Source organism: Lepisosteus platostomus, unplaced genomic scaffold, assembly GCF_059453375.1.
Source record: "Lepisosteus platostomus isolate fLepPlt1 unplaced genomic scaffold, fLepPlt1.hap1 Scaffold_30_H1, whole genome shotgun sequence".
Classification (NCBI taxonomy): Eukaryota; Metazoa; Chordata; class Actinopteri; order Semionotiformes; family Lepisosteidae; genus Lepisosteus; species Lepisosteus platostomus.
The window spans coordinates 473,034-487,942 of NW_028291658.1; the positions used below are offsets into that span (position 1 = coordinate 473,034).

General features: G+C 46.3%; 5 non-coding genes across 5 annotated transcripts; 3 read left to right on the plus strand and 2 right to left on the minus strand.

Moving 5' to 3' along the window:
* Positions 1-457: 457 nt before the first annotated feature.
* LOC148634848 (U4 spliceosomal RNA) lies at positions 458-599 on the minus strand. The gene has a single exon (XR_015933443.1). It is a non-coding gene; the product is annotated as a U4 spliceosomal RNA (small nuclear RNA).
* A 725-nt stretch (positions 600-1,324) lies between these two features.
* Positions 1,325-1,395, plus strand: trnad-guc (transfer RNA aspartic acid (anticodon GUC)). The gene has a single exon. It is a non-coding gene; the product is annotated as a tRNA-Asp (tRNA).
* A 4,866-nt stretch (positions 1,396-6,261) lies between these two features.
* Positions 6,262-6,334, minus strand: trnak-cuu (transfer RNA lysine (anticodon CUU)). The gene has a single exon. It is a non-coding gene; the product is annotated as a tRNA-Lys (tRNA).
* Positions 6,335-7,764: 1,430 nt separating this feature from the next.
* trnav-aac (transfer RNA valine (anticodon AAC)) lies at positions 7,765-7,837 on the plus strand. The gene has a single exon. It is a non-coding gene; the product is annotated as a tRNA-Val (tRNA).
* A 2,852-nt stretch (positions 7,838-10,689) lies between these two features.
* On the plus strand, positions 10,690-10,763 carry trnat-agu (transfer RNA threonine (anticodon AGU)). Its single transcript has one exon. It is a non-coding gene; the product is annotated as a tRNA-Thr (tRNA).
* The last annotated feature ends 4,146 nt before the right edge of the window (positions 10,764-14,909 follow it).

Sequence of the window (14,909 nt, forward strand, 5' to 3'; positions counted from 1 at the left end):
ATTTGACAAAGCCCGCCCACTGAAAACTGCAGCAGATCGTGTAAAGGCGTTCAACTTTGTAACTACTGCACGCACAGGAAGCAGAATAAATTCCTCTTTTCAAACTGTCAAAGGTTTGCTGCAGGACATCGCACAATCTCTTTTGAACGGGGACAAACGATTTCTTATGGGGCGCAGTAAGTACAGACGTTTATAAAGCTCCACTCATGCCGACGATGCAGCATGAAGAAGCGCAACCTAACGTTTGACAGACAAAAGCCGGGCGCCGCTACAAGCAATATGAAATCAAACTGACAGCACACGGCGTTTCGCGCTGACTCAAAAGTGATCTCGACAGACGCTGTTCTCTGCATAACGCTGAAAGAGCTAAAGAGCGTTTCTGTTGAAACGTAACAAGCTTGTTTCTTTCTATCATGATGTCACCATGACAAAATCTGTCTTTAAACACCTTGCTCAGTCTCTGACGAGACTGTCAAAAATTGCTTTCGCCGATTGTATTGCAAACCGGCGGAAGGGGGGTATTGGGAAAAGTTTTCAACTAGTAATAATCGCGCCTCGGCTAAACCTCACAGGCTACGATACTGCCACTGCGCAAAGCTGACGGTTGCCAGGCAACCGCGGGGATCCTACGGAAATCGTTATCAATCGTCTCATGGCATGTCGTTGCTGTAACGCTTCATATTTGTCGTCTTCTTCTTCTAGCTTGAGGTTTTGAAGAATTTCATGACAGACAAGGGCTCCGTCGGAAACAAAGGGCGTTGTGAGAAAACCGTTGCTTATTTTCAGCAGCAGAAATACAACCCTTTAAATACAAGATGACAGAACAATGACGAAGGGCATGCCGGGAGGAACTCATGCACTACAGAGGAAAGGGGGCGGGCACGTACAGTTCACATTCAAGCCACAAGTACTCTTCTCGGATGTTGCATAAACAAATCCTAACGTCCTGAAAGCATTGCAGCATGTTTGTGTCCCACTTCCCGTGGTTGCAGGACGACTGACACGAACGGACAAACACAATCTGTGGCGTTTAGCGTGACATAGTCTTGCAGGCATCGTGCTGTCTCACTGCAATACTATACCGCTGGAGGAAACAGCCCGGGTTCGATGAGCCTTGGAATGTGACTAGGAAAGTGAAGCCTTTTGAAAGAGGTAAAACACTGCTCAAAGGAACTGAGGGAGAATCTTACAGGGGATTCTGAGCGGTGTCTAAATAAATAAATTCTTCAGTGTCTGCGGATGGCATTTTGCAGCTGGAAACAGATGTCGACGCTTTTTGAACAGAGCACCAAAAAAGCGTCTTTTTTGAAGGTACAGGTATTGAGCATTGGTGGTTCAGTGGAAGAATTCTTGCCTGTCAAGTAAGAGGCTCGGGTTCGATTCCTGGCCAATGCAGTGGCTTTTGCATGCTCACCACTATACCACCAACACACGCCCACAGGATCCCAGCAGGACACCACCAGAGAATGCTCACGATTTCGGAAGCTGTCTCCGGGATGTTCTGATTCCACACATCCTGAATAAATCATGATATTGTTAGTTGCTGTAGCTAGACGTTCAAATGAGTTTCATGGCCAGATGGACTGTTTCCTCCAGTGGTATAGTATTGCAGTGAGACAGCACGATGCCTGCAAGACTATGTCACGCTAAACGCCACAGATTGTGTTTGTCCAAATTTGAACTTTCACAAAAGCATGCTAGCAGACAAATGCGCCTCAGAGGACTTAAGGCTGGCTTTTATATGCTGGAATTACCTTTTTTTGACGCTCTTACGAATGCGATGTCAACGAAAACAGAACAAAGCACAAAAAAACCCTCAAGTCCTGCAGTTGGATAGAATGCCGTTACACGTCCAAGCCGTATTTGACTTCATCCTACCATTGCAACACGGGGCGTATATGGAAACGAACACACGCTACGAATTGTCTCTAATCAGTCCCTACAGTTGTAAGGCGCCTGGAAGCATGCACCCCCATCATTAATCTTTGCGCATCTGTGCAAGGTAAACTCTGGAGCAGTCTTTGAAACGGCTCAAAGGAAACACGTGATTGATTCCATGTGCTTCTGGGGTTCATATCTTATTTACATTTAATTCAAGGGAAAGGCTTGGGTCAGTTTCAGACGGCCTCCAACAGCGAGATTCAAGCGCCCCACCTTCAGCCCAATCTGCGCCACCAGAACGCCAACGGCTCCTCTGCGCTCCGGGGTGCGGTTGTGACCCCGTAACCTAAAGTGTTGGTGGCAGACAAATGGAGACTAACAGGTGACGTCCTAGGACATGACTACATTGTGACACTCGGTGGGGATGGTGACCATTGCTTGGAAAAGAGTGCGAGGCCCCTTTAGAAAAACATTTTGTTAACAGGCATTCTGCCTCAGCCTAAACACCTATAGCTTGAAAAGCGCATGCTATTAGACAGGCACCTCTGCAAGACCTTAAGAGTCTCTTAAACTAGTGATAGTAAGGTGTTCCCAATGGGCGATGTTCGGCTTTCAAATCATCTCTCCTTGGAAGCGCCGAGATGCAGCTGTTTAAGGCTTAGAAGCACCTGACTGTTTCACTACCTAGCTGATCACTGTCAGTCAGGGAGCTCAGAGGTGAAAAGCCTGTCTGAGAGACAATTCGCCGTCGATCAGTTCAATATGTTCCGTACCAGCTCGGCGCACCTGAGATCATCTTGGTAGCCGTGTAGCTCAGATGATTGAGAGCGTGTGTGTGTGTACCACCGTGATTGGATGCCGGTCCTTCTCAGGTCACAGTAAACCTTCTGCTGCCTAACTTCCCTTATTTTTGGGGATCCCTTTGAAAAAGCAAAGGAAAAAAAAACTGGCTCTTCATCAGCGTGATCAACCTCACCCAGTGTGGCGCAGTGGCTTAATGGCTAAGGCACTGGCACTCTAAGCCAGGGGTTGTGGGTTCGAGTCCCATCTGGGGTGCTCCTGTCCCCTTTTGAGAGTACAAATGTCCTTGCAATTTGCGAAGCTACAACCCCACCTTACTCAGTGAGCGGCTCTGCTTTTCTCTCACATACAGTTGGAAGAAAAACTTTTGTAAACAGCCCTTCGGAATGATGTGGATTTCTGCATGAATGGCTCCTAACATGTGATCTTATCTTTATCTAAGTCATAATAATCAATAAAGAGAGTCTGATTTAACAAACAACACACGCCCAACATTTGACATTGCTGTTTTAACAAATGTTTTAAACAATCAAGGTCATTGATGGAAAAAGTACGTGAACCCTTATATTAAGGAGCTAGTGGAACCTCCTTTATTGACAAAAACCTCAACCCCCACTTTCTGTAGCGGCTGGTCAGACCTGAGCAGCGGTTAGGAGGTATTTTGGCCTATTCCTCTATGCAAAACTGTTTCAGTTCATGTATATTTTTGGGATGTCTTGCGCTGAACGGCCTGCTTCAGATCATGCCACAGCACTTCAATGGGATTGGGGTCAGGACTCTTACTTGGCCATCCCAAAATACGGAATTTCTTCTGTTTCAGCCACTCTGTTGTTGATGTACTCCTTTATTTTTGTCATGCTGCATGACCCAGCGTCTTTCGAGTTTTAGATCACAGGCAGACACCCTGACATTCTGCTGTAGAATTTCCTGATACATCTTGGAATTCATCGGTCCCTCGATGATTGCAAGCCGTACAGCCTCCGCCATGCTTCCCAGGTGGGATGAGGTTTTGGAGTTGGTATGCAGTGTTTTGTTATCTCCAAACATAACGCTGTGCACATTTACCAACAAGTTCAACTTTTGTCACGTCTGTCCACAGAACATTGTTCCAGGAGTTGCTGTGGAACATCCATGTGGTCTTTAGCAAACTTGAGAGGGGCAGTGGTGGTTTTTTTGTTGGGGAGAGCAGTGGTTTCCTCCGTGGTGACCTCGGATGATCACCACTCCTGTTCAGATTTCTTCTTATGGTGGACTCATGAACACAGACGTAAGACAAAGTCAACCACCTGTTCGCTAGATCCCATCCCCACTCAGCTAGTCAAAGATTCCCTCGAAGGACTGGCAGGACCTATAATTAGTATGATGAATGCATCGCTTGCGTCAGGCGTTGTACCTGATCAATTTAAGGTAGCAGTTGTTAGACCGCTCCTTAAGAAGTCAAATTTGGATCCACAAGTTCTTAACAACTACAGGCCTGTCTCAAAGGTCCCATTTCAATCTAAAAGTCTTGAGAGAATAGTTGTTGCCCAACGTCAATCGTATCTGGATTCAAATAATATAATTGAGAAATTTCAGTCTGGTTTCTGAAACTGCATTAACGAGAGTCGTAAATGATATTCTCTTAGCTACTGATGCGGGGAATGCAACAGTGCTTGTGCTTCTAGATCTTAGAGCTGCCTTTGACACGGTTGACCTCTCTGTTTTGTTACACAGGCTTGAGTTTGAGGTTGGCTTATCTGGAACCGTCCTTCAGTGGTTTACTTCACATTTTACTCATCGTTTTCATTATGTTCAAATATCTTATAATTGTACTGCTTCATCAACGTCACCAGTTCAATTTGGGGTACCAGACGGATCAGTGCCGGGACCAATATTGCTCTCTCTCTCTACATGCTGCTGCTAGGTAGGATAATAAGAAAAAATAATATGAACTTTCATTCATATGCTGATGACACTCAAATAAACATTTTGTTTCCACCAAATGACAACTCTTCTATTATCACTTTAGTTAAATGCATTAATGAAGGAAAGACTTGGATGTGTGAAAACTTTTTGTAACTCAACTCTGAGAAAACTGAGGATCTGTTGATCGGAGGCAACAATACTGATAGGACTACTATAACTTCAGCACTTAACTCAGAGGATTTAAACATTTGCCTCAAAGAGACAGCACGTAACCTAGGCGGCATATTAGACACAAGGCTCTTAACAACTTGCATTGTTAAGTGCCTTGGGACAACCTTGTTGTGAAAGGCGCTATATAGAAATACATTGATTTGAACTGAATTGACAATGTAAAATGTTGTGTGTTGTTTGTTAAACAAGACTGTCTTTATTTATTATTATGCGTCAGATGAAGATCAGATCACATTTTAAGAGCCATTCATGTAGAAATCCAGATCATTCGTGTTTTAAAAGTCGCGGGAAAAGCGAAACGGGTGCTTTTCCTTTGTTGCGCAGACACACGACGACACCGTAGGCGGCAGGACTCGAAGCTTCGCAGGGAGACCCCGACGGCTTTCTAATCCATCGCCCTAACCACTCGGCCACGGCTGCAGCACGCGCTGCTTTCTTGATACAGTCTAACATAGAGTGCCGGGCGGCGGTGGAAACCTTTTTCAAAGTCGCTTTTGGTTTAACAACAACAAAAAAAAATTTCACAAAATGCATGCTAGCAGACAAATGCGCCTCGGAGAACTTAAGGCTGGCTTCAAGTTGGAATGATAGTCTCCCCGTCCGGTCAGGAAAAGGGAACTTTGTTAGACAGAAAGAAGGAAGTAACAATAACGGAGAATTGTGTGCAAGGATTTTAGAAGCTGCGCAGCCCTGCAGTTTCAATAGCCCTTTTATTCGTGTTAGATGCTGGAATTGCCTTTTTTTGACGCTCTTACGAATGCGATGTCAACGAAAACAGAACAAAGCACAAAAAACCCTCAAGTCCTGCAGTTGGATAGTTGGATAGAATGCCGTTACGCGTCCAAGACGTATTTTCAAGACGTGATTCCCTGAGTCCCAAAAATTTGTAAGTTCTTTGGATGATCTGTGGACCGATCTTTCACGATGAAGAATTCCTTAAGAAGAATAGATCTCGGCCCACCATCCCAATGCCTCCATCCCAAAACAGCAACCTCCCACTGCCCTTAGTCTGCAAGGCAGTCCTTTCAAGTGCGATGATGACGCCGGGACCTTCGTTGCCTATTGTACGAGCTGAACTTTTGTGCTCATCAATTCAACGCTCTTTCCATCAACTCATCTTGTCTTTTGACGCTTCGTGTTTTGTGCTCCTTTGACTATCGGCATATCGGGTGACTGCAAACACTGAAGTTCTTGCTTACGGAGTGTGGAACAGTGTTTTCAAGTGATCGCTGTTCTGTCATGTTGACGCCGAGTGAATCTTTCTTTGGCAACATGGGCAGGCTGACAGCAAAAGTAATGGCAAATTTCTTGACTTATTTCTGAATATGAATGTTCTTTAGAAAAGGGATGCGGCGTTGCTTCTCCCCCGTGTAAAGGTCACGCATTCCAGACGTGGTTATGAGCGAACAGTTGCCGCAAGTGTTTGAAAAGAGCAAGCAGCCATGCCCCGTGTGAGGATCAAACTCAGGACCTTCAGATAAAGAGACTGATGCGCTACCAACTAAGCCAACGAGGCCAGCTGCAGTGCACAGCCGGAAAGTTTGCCTCATATGGATTTCAGTCGCCCGTTCCCTAATCTTCAGACGCCCTCTGCTGGATGTTGCATTTGCCTTTTGATCTCACCGATACTTTTTTGGTCTGTTTCTGTTGCGAGTCTGTTTTTCAGATCTCACCTAGCACAAGTCTCTCTGGCTGAAGTGGCCTCTCTGCTTCAGCATCGTGCCCTCACTCAGCCATTAAAAACGTCACTCGGACTTCTGACATGCTGACATGAAATGTCAAGAGAGAGTGGCGGAGACGCTTAAGGCAGAGAGAAGATGAAGAGGGGGCGTGGCTGTGAAATGATTGACAGCTGCATGACGCTCTCCATGCAAGGTGTGACCACAGGCTAAAGGACACCTTTCGGCACATCAAGCTCTAAGCACACACCTGGAGGACGTGGGAAACGATCCCGCTACCTCTCGCATGCAAAGCGAGCGCCGTACCATGCAAGCTAACCCCCCTCGCTGCGGCTCATGCCTCGGTGTCGCCTAGTGCCGCTTGTTCCCCTCTTACCGGGTGCAGTTCACTGCCCTTCGTTTGCAAGGCAGTCGTGTAATTGCGGCTTTCTTGACTTATTGATGAAGGTCTGACTGGACGAGCGAATGACGCCTCTCCCCCGTCCTCAAGCTCGCTGACAGGATAAAATAGAAAGTGCTGCCGTGGCTCATTGGTTTAGGGGTATGATTCTCACTTAGGGTGTGGAAGGTCCCGGGTTCAACTCCCGGCTGAGCCCTTGTGTGCTCTTTTTGTCCTCGTGACTGGGAACTGATATCCACATCACCTTGCAGCATCTGCTTATGGCAAATGATGGAATGTGACTAATGACTGAACGAGCCTGGTGAATACTCATCACGTGGCACAATGAGAGCGTGCAGTCAGCTGTCCAAGGCAGCAACCTCATTGCTCGTTCAAAAGAACACGTACTGAAAACTCATCACCACTATGTCGTAAATGAGCACCGCAATCGCTTGTTGTCATGCGTCCTTACTTGGGAAATGCAGAAGCAAAAACTGCCCTCTCTCAGCCACCGAAACGTGTGCGGCTCGCCTTGCACTCTCTGCGCCTCGCATATTTATGGAGCTGTCTGCTCTTCTTTCTGTTGAAGTACGCAAGTTACGGGGCGTACTGCAGACTATGATGTGCTCAATGACAGCTTTCAAGATTTGAAAACTATGAGCTTGATGGCTCAAGTCGAACGAATGTGGTTGTTACGCAATTGATGATCAAACGCACATATTCTAACGATTCGTGAGAGTATGTTCTAAAGATCCTTGGCTCAATCCCGGGTTTCGGCATTTTGTTTCATCGCTCCCTTTGTTCCTCTCTCCAGCGCCCCCTGCCTAAAATGACGCGTCCCTTTCTCAGCCCGAAACGCAAGCGATACACCAGCAGCAAACACTACAGGTTTCCGTAGTGTAGTGGTTATCACATTCGCCTAACACGCGAAAGGTCCCCGGTTCGAGACCGGGTGGAAACAGCCTCGATTTGCACGCTCCTGTACTTCACAGAGGTATTGAGCGACCGGTCATTTGTTCTCAATGTATTTCCGGTGCCTTCATGCACTCTTGTACCAAACGCACGTTCCTTCTGTACGCGGAGCCGATCATTTGCAATTGGGCTGTGCCGACAGACCAGGACGAGCTCTGTCGGCTCAAAAGCAGCGCAGGACCTGCAAGAACAACAGAAAGATTAGCATCCAGCGGGGGCTTCTTAGTGAGCCCAAGATCTCATCAAGAATCGGCTCCAGCAACAGGGCTGGGCGCATTGTTCCATTCTCCGACCACTCTCGGTGTAAACAAGTCCCTCCTGGTCTCTGCTTGAATTGCACTTTCCTGCGTTTGCTTTGGTGTAACTGGCTTCCCCTGCATGGGCGAATGTGAAGAAGATCCTTAGTAAGTCATTGAAGAAACCCGAGAAGAGGTCGGAGTGGCCTCTGTCGTTCATCAACGATCCAGTCAGGCAGTACTCCTCTGTAAAGCGCCGTTCGTTCACATCGATTGGCTTTTTTTTGCCTTCATTCATGCAAGTAGTAAAAGCAGACGCCCCTATTCTGCCGTGACCCCGATTCGAACCGGGGTTGTTGCGGCCACAACGCAAAGTACTGACCACTATACGATCACGGCGAGTTACCGATACACACGTGGCAGGGCGGAAAAGGCTGTGCTCTCTTCATGTGACATAATTCGGAAAAGTCCTGACGTTGCATTTCAACTGAGCCCCAGTATACATCGACCCTTCGACACTCTGAGTGACAACTCTCTTGCGTGTTTTCTAATATTTCTGTAGTTTGCTTGCATGATGCCCGGAACAGCAGGGTTGTGCGCTCCTATATGGTCTAGCGGTTAGGATTCCTGGTTTTCACCCAGGCGGCCAGAGCTGACCATCGCTGCAGGAGGTGGGAGGGTTACTCTGGTAGACAGGGCTGACCTTTGGCAATAGGATTTATACTCTCCAAGATGATATTTGCACTTTCTGGAGAGGCGATTTTCTCCACTTCAGTAGCCCGATTTCGTCGATTGCGTGGAGAGGGCTGTAGAATGTGGCGCCGCCTTTCCTGCTCCGTCCATGACAGGCGTGCTGGACTCTGGAGAGAGAGCACGGTCCATCAGCGCACACCAATAAAGGCACTGGAAGCCGCTGAATCGCATTGGCGAAGCTCAGCACTGGGCCGCTGGGCACATCTGACCACTGTTTCCGTAGTGTAGTGGTTATCACGTTCGCCTCACACGCGAAAGGTCCCCGGGTGGAAACGGACTTCAGACTTCTTTTGTCGCCACGCACAAAAGGGGATTGGGGATTCGCCTAGCGCTGTTATCGAACAGACCCACTCACCTCTTAGTGTGGCGGGATCTGCACAGTGCATGTCGCAGCGCATCCTGCTTTCACTTCAATGCGCGTCCTGATGTACCCCTGTCTCCCGCGTGACAGGTGGGGACAGGTGACAGGTCCTATACTAATGAGGAAGACATCGCTCTCTCCGACCCCCCGGCATCGTGTCCCGACCCACCGTGCTGGAAGCCGACGCGTGCTGTGATTCCTTTACGGAGCAGAAATGACAACCGAGGAGCCGAGAGATCATTTCAGCATTTCGCGTCTGAACGGAAAACACAAACGACCAACTCAGAATGACTTGCCTTTGACGCTTTTCAAAGCGTTCTTTGTGCACGACGACTGCGCCGCCTAGCAGATACAAATGGGTTGTACAACTTTGAACTAGTAAATGGAAGAGGGCTAAGCCTCCTCTCTTTTAGCCCAGGTTCGATCTGTCTCCCAGAATCACCAGGGCGCACACACACACACCCGTGCCGTTGAAGTGCTCTGCTTCATTTCTAAGGGCAACTCAACATTCACTCCTACCCCGAGTGCAGAAAAGACAGCGTCCGCAGCAACAACAGCTCAGGTCTCTGCACAGGAGCTAAGCTGCCCCCATCTCCTCTGCTCTGCGGCTCCTGCAGAGCGGAGTCCTGCCTGGAGCTGTGTTTGCAGGCGGCGGCTCCCCACGCTCTGTCTGTGCGTCGTGAAATTAATTAATAACGTTAATAAATTTATAAAGTTAATTTATAAAGTTAATAAAGTTATAAATTAGAAATTAATAACGATATAATTATATTCATGTACCGCAACACAAGAATAGTACACGCTGTACATTGTGTGTCGATAATGTTTCTGTAGTGCTTTAGTGGGTTAGGTTCCTGACTTCCATGTCACACGGTCTATGATTGAATCCCATGGAACTATGACTTTATTTTTTAACAAACATTTCTTTGAAAAAATGAAACGTTTCCCTTGGTCAGAGATTAAATAAAACCTCACTTTTTTAGGTTTTACTGTGCAGAGTGAGGTTTTACCTCACTTTTTTTGAGCAGAAGGTTTACTGTGACCTGAGAAGGGCCGGCATCCAATCACGGTGGTAAATACACACAAGCTCTCACTCATCTGAGCTACATGGCTACCAAGATGATCTCGGGTGCGCCGAGCTGGTACGGAACATATTGAACTGATCGATGGCGAATTGTCTCTCAGACAGGCTTTTCACCTCTAAGCTCCCTGACTGACAGTGATCAGCTAGGTAGTGAAACAGTCAGCTGCTTCTAAGCCTTAAACAGCTGCATCTCGGCGCTTCCACGGATGAGATGATTTGAAAGCCGAACATCACCCATTGGGAACACCTTACTATCACTAGTTTAAGAGACTCTTAAGGTCTTGCAGAGGTGCCTGTCTAATAGCATGTGCTTTGCAAGCTATAGGTGTTTAGGCTGAGGCAGAATGCCTAACAAAATGTTTTTCTAAAGGTGTGTCCAAGTGGCTGCAAAAGGACAACACTCCCGGGGCACTGTGGCTTAGTTGGTTAAAGCGCCTGTCTAGTAAACAGGAGATCCTGGGTTCGAATCCCAGCGGTGCCTTCTTTGTTCTGTCTTCTTGAACAGTACTGGTCATTATGGACAACCGCCTACGGCTAGACTTAATTAAATGCAAGTATTCATTTCCTGTCTTTAACGCGACTTGTTTTTCTTAAAATGGATGCAACTTGCAAAACATGAAATACAAACCTTGCTAATCAGCGCTAGCGGCTGGCAAAAAAAAAAGAAGTCAGCAATGTTTTTTTCTTTAACCTTAACCCTACTAATGGAGAAGAGTTAAACGACCGAGTCTATGCAGCTTAAACGGTGCGCACGTCGGGTTCTTAGCTGGTAAATCACGCTCACCCCAGTCCTTAATCTTTTAAAGAGGATACAAAATTGAACCTAGTCGCCACATCACATACATCCTGTTCAATGATAAAAAGGTAACATCTATCCTCGCTCCAGACTACATCTCACGTTGAGGGCATATTTTTTTTCACTTTACCGTGAGTCGGGCTCGGCTGCACAGAGGAGAGAGCAGACCAATGAGGTCACGGGGACAGGGGAGTCACACGCTGGTGGTTTGAATACGCGGAAGATCACTGAGGGATCCACAGTATATGGACCCTCCGTGCGCCATCAGTCCGCACTCCGGACTCTGAATCCTGCCATCCGAGTTAAGATCTCGGCGGAACCTGAGGCACAGTTCCTTCTTAAAACGTAATCTGGTGAGCATTTCTAGAATCGTACTTGTATAGATGCAGCCTTTAATGTGTTGCTAGGTTAAAATTGATGACTTCTTGTATTTCAGTAGGCAACTGCCCTCTTGATTTCGGATTTAATTTCTTTATTACAGGGGCGCTTTTATGATGACAGAGTCATGTTCAGGTACTTTGCTTGATTGAGGAAGCTCATTTCGGACTCTGTGATCTGCTCACCTGGAAAGGTCTGCTGTACTACTACAAGAGAGAAGTAGAGTCTGGAAGAAGGGACAATTTTATGATGCTTTGGAAGGTAATGTTTTTTTTTTCTTTGAAATCGAAATGAATCAGAATAGCAGTGCAAAAGACAAACTCTTTGGTTTGGTTTAAAGAGATATGGTTTTAAAACAGACAACATGTAGAAAACAGGTGTTTCTCACTTTTGGAAAAGAATGGACCGGGGGTAATATTTTACTAGTTGCAGGGCTGAGCTCACTGGGTTACAGTCCTGCAGTGTTACACCAGGTCCAGTGGCGCAATGGATAAGGCGTCTGATTACGAATCAGGAGATTGTAGGTTCGACTCTTACCTGGCTCGGGTCATTTTTAAACACATCGGGCTGCTCCCTAAGTAGTCTGTGCTACTTACTGCATTGTAATCGTACCCAGTAAGAGATTTCCTTCATGTAAATGAACTGCACCTGACAGCTTTAGAAAAACACCTGGGCTCAGTACGGTGCTGAGAGCTCAGCGTTGCTGTTCTAATTAGCACGCACTGCATCGGCTATGAGCCCGAACCTTTCAATTATTCCGATCAGTAAGTCAACACGTAGTCCACATGAACGGTAGAAATATTCTCTTGTCTGTCTCTTGTTTGTATAGAACTGAATGTCCCTGACAATGTACTGTTAGTTTTAATTGAAGAACGGCATTTGTGTTCAAATATACCAGACAAGTTTATGTAACTGCTCATGCGACACTCAGTTGTAATTAGTCAAGAAATAAAGTCGAACAACAGCTGCGGGTTTGATTCTGAACGTATCAGATTGCAGCGCCTTTTACTTCCATTGACAAATGATAGAGATTCGAAGAGAGATCCTTCAGACCAGCAAGCAAACCCACGGCTATTTCGGTTTTCTATCTAGGCAACGTTGGTGTTTGCAATAGCATACATGAAAGCGTGATGCAATTTCTGTGGCTACATTTGTTGCACGTCATGCACAGTAAGAGTGTTTCTAACACCAAATAAAAAGTCAACAATTAGCGATCACGCCTTCTCCTCAGTTAACCCACTGAAACCCTTGCTGTTAACAGTTCTTTACTGCGTGCTTTACCAGCACCTACATATCGTGTCGGTTCTTTCAGCTTTATTCATTAGGTTTTCAAAGGCATAAGCAGAGCACCAGAGGTGCGAAGGCAAAGTGTGTGGTTATCTGAAGAATTGATGTCCATGGCAGCAGGTCCAAGCGATTTCGCGTTGTTATAGTACCAGGAAAGGAGAAGCGGCACTTCGCCTCTGCCGCGCAGGCACAAGGCGACATGCGGCAGACGCCGGAGTCGGCAGGTTTCGAACCTGCGCGGGGAGTCCCCAACGCATTTCGATCCCATCGCCTTAAACACTCGAGCACGACAAATGCGAGCTCGCCGCCGCCACATTCCTCCTATAATCAAACACGGACTGCGAGGTGGCTGCGGATACCTTTTTAAAGTTGCTCTCCGTTAAAAAAAAATACCTTTCACAAGATACGTGCCGGCAGACAGACACACCTCAGAGGGTTTAAGGCTGGCTTCACGTTCAAATGATAAAGTCCCCCCGTCCGGATGTCAAAATGCAACTTTGGCAGACAGAACAAACATCAACAAACCACAAATGTGGACAAGGATTTTACAAGCTGCACCACACTGCACTTTCAAAAGCATTTACGTTCGTGTTAGACGCAGGACTTGCCTTTGATTTGCGCGCTTACGAACGTCATGGAAAACGAAACAAAACTAAAGCCCTCAGCTCCTGCACGTGATTATAATGGCGTTACGTGTCGAAGCAGTAATTTACGTCATCCTACCACTGCAACACGGGGAATAGAGAGAAATGAGCACACGCTACGAATCGTCTCAATCACTCCCTAGAGTCGTAAGGCGCATTGAAGGGTGCACCCCCATCATTAATCGTTGCGCCTCTGTGAAAGGAAAGCTCTTGGGCAGTCTTTGAAACAGCTCGGATGAAACACTTGATTGCTTCCATGTGCATCTGGAGCCCACCCAGTGGGCAAAAGACGTATAATATACGTCTATTAAACGCATACCTTATACGTCTAAATGTGGTCTACAATTCGTCTAGAATGAAATTCTAATATACGTCTAAAGTTATACGTCAATTATACGTCTATGTTTAGACGTTCATTATACATAAATGGTTGGAGTTCTATTATACGGATAAATTTAGAGGACTATTATACATATATGGTTGGAGTTCCGGATAACTTTAGAGGTCTATTATACGGATAACTTTAGAGGACTATTATACGTATATGGTTAGAGGTCTATTATACGTATAACTTTAGAGGTCTATTATACGTATATGGGTAGAGGTCTATTATACATCAAAGATAGATTTTATAGGTGTAGAAACAAGTAAACCAAGCCAATGATTAGATTTAGAAATGTATTCTGAAAATACACATTCACACCTGAAACATATGTATTTCAAATTATACATTGTATACAATCAACAATCAACATATGGGCGAGTATACGGCACTCTGCACAGTGTACGAAGTAAATTATTTTCGCAGTAATTAATTTACACGTGTATAATAAATATAGTAAATATAATTAATTACTGCGAAAATAATTTACTTCGTACACTGTGCAGAGTGCTGTATACTCCTAGTGTTAGATGTGTTTTCGACGTTATATATGCGTTTATTAATGTTTATTTCACAGTGCCGTGCACCTTTTCATTGCTCTCGCTTTCAGAGCCTCCGCACGGCACACGACTCGACATCAGGAAGCACATTGAAGTGAAAGCAGGGAGCGCTGCGACATGCACTGTGCAGATCCCGCCACACTAAGAGGTATATAAGCGTCAAAGGCAAGTCATTCCGAGTTGGTCGTTTGTGTTTTCCGTTCAGACGCGAAATGCTGAAATGATCTCTCGGCTCCTCGGTTGTCATTTCTGCTCCGTAAAGGAATCACAGCACGCGTCGCCTTCCAGCACTCTGGGTCGGGACACGATGCCGGGGGTCGGAGCGTGTGATGTCTTCCTCGTTAGTATAGTGGCAAGTATCCCTGCCTGTCACGCGGGAGACCGGGGTTCGATTCCCCGACGGGGAGTAGCTTTTCTTTTACCTCCTTAGAGAAAGGACTGCCTTTCACTTCTCTGTTTTCTAACACAGCGTCGTGCACCTTTTCATTGCTCTCGCTTTCAGAGCCTCCGCACGGCACAAGACTCGACATCAGGAAGCACATTGAAGTGAAAGCAGGGAGCGCTGCGACATGCACTGTGC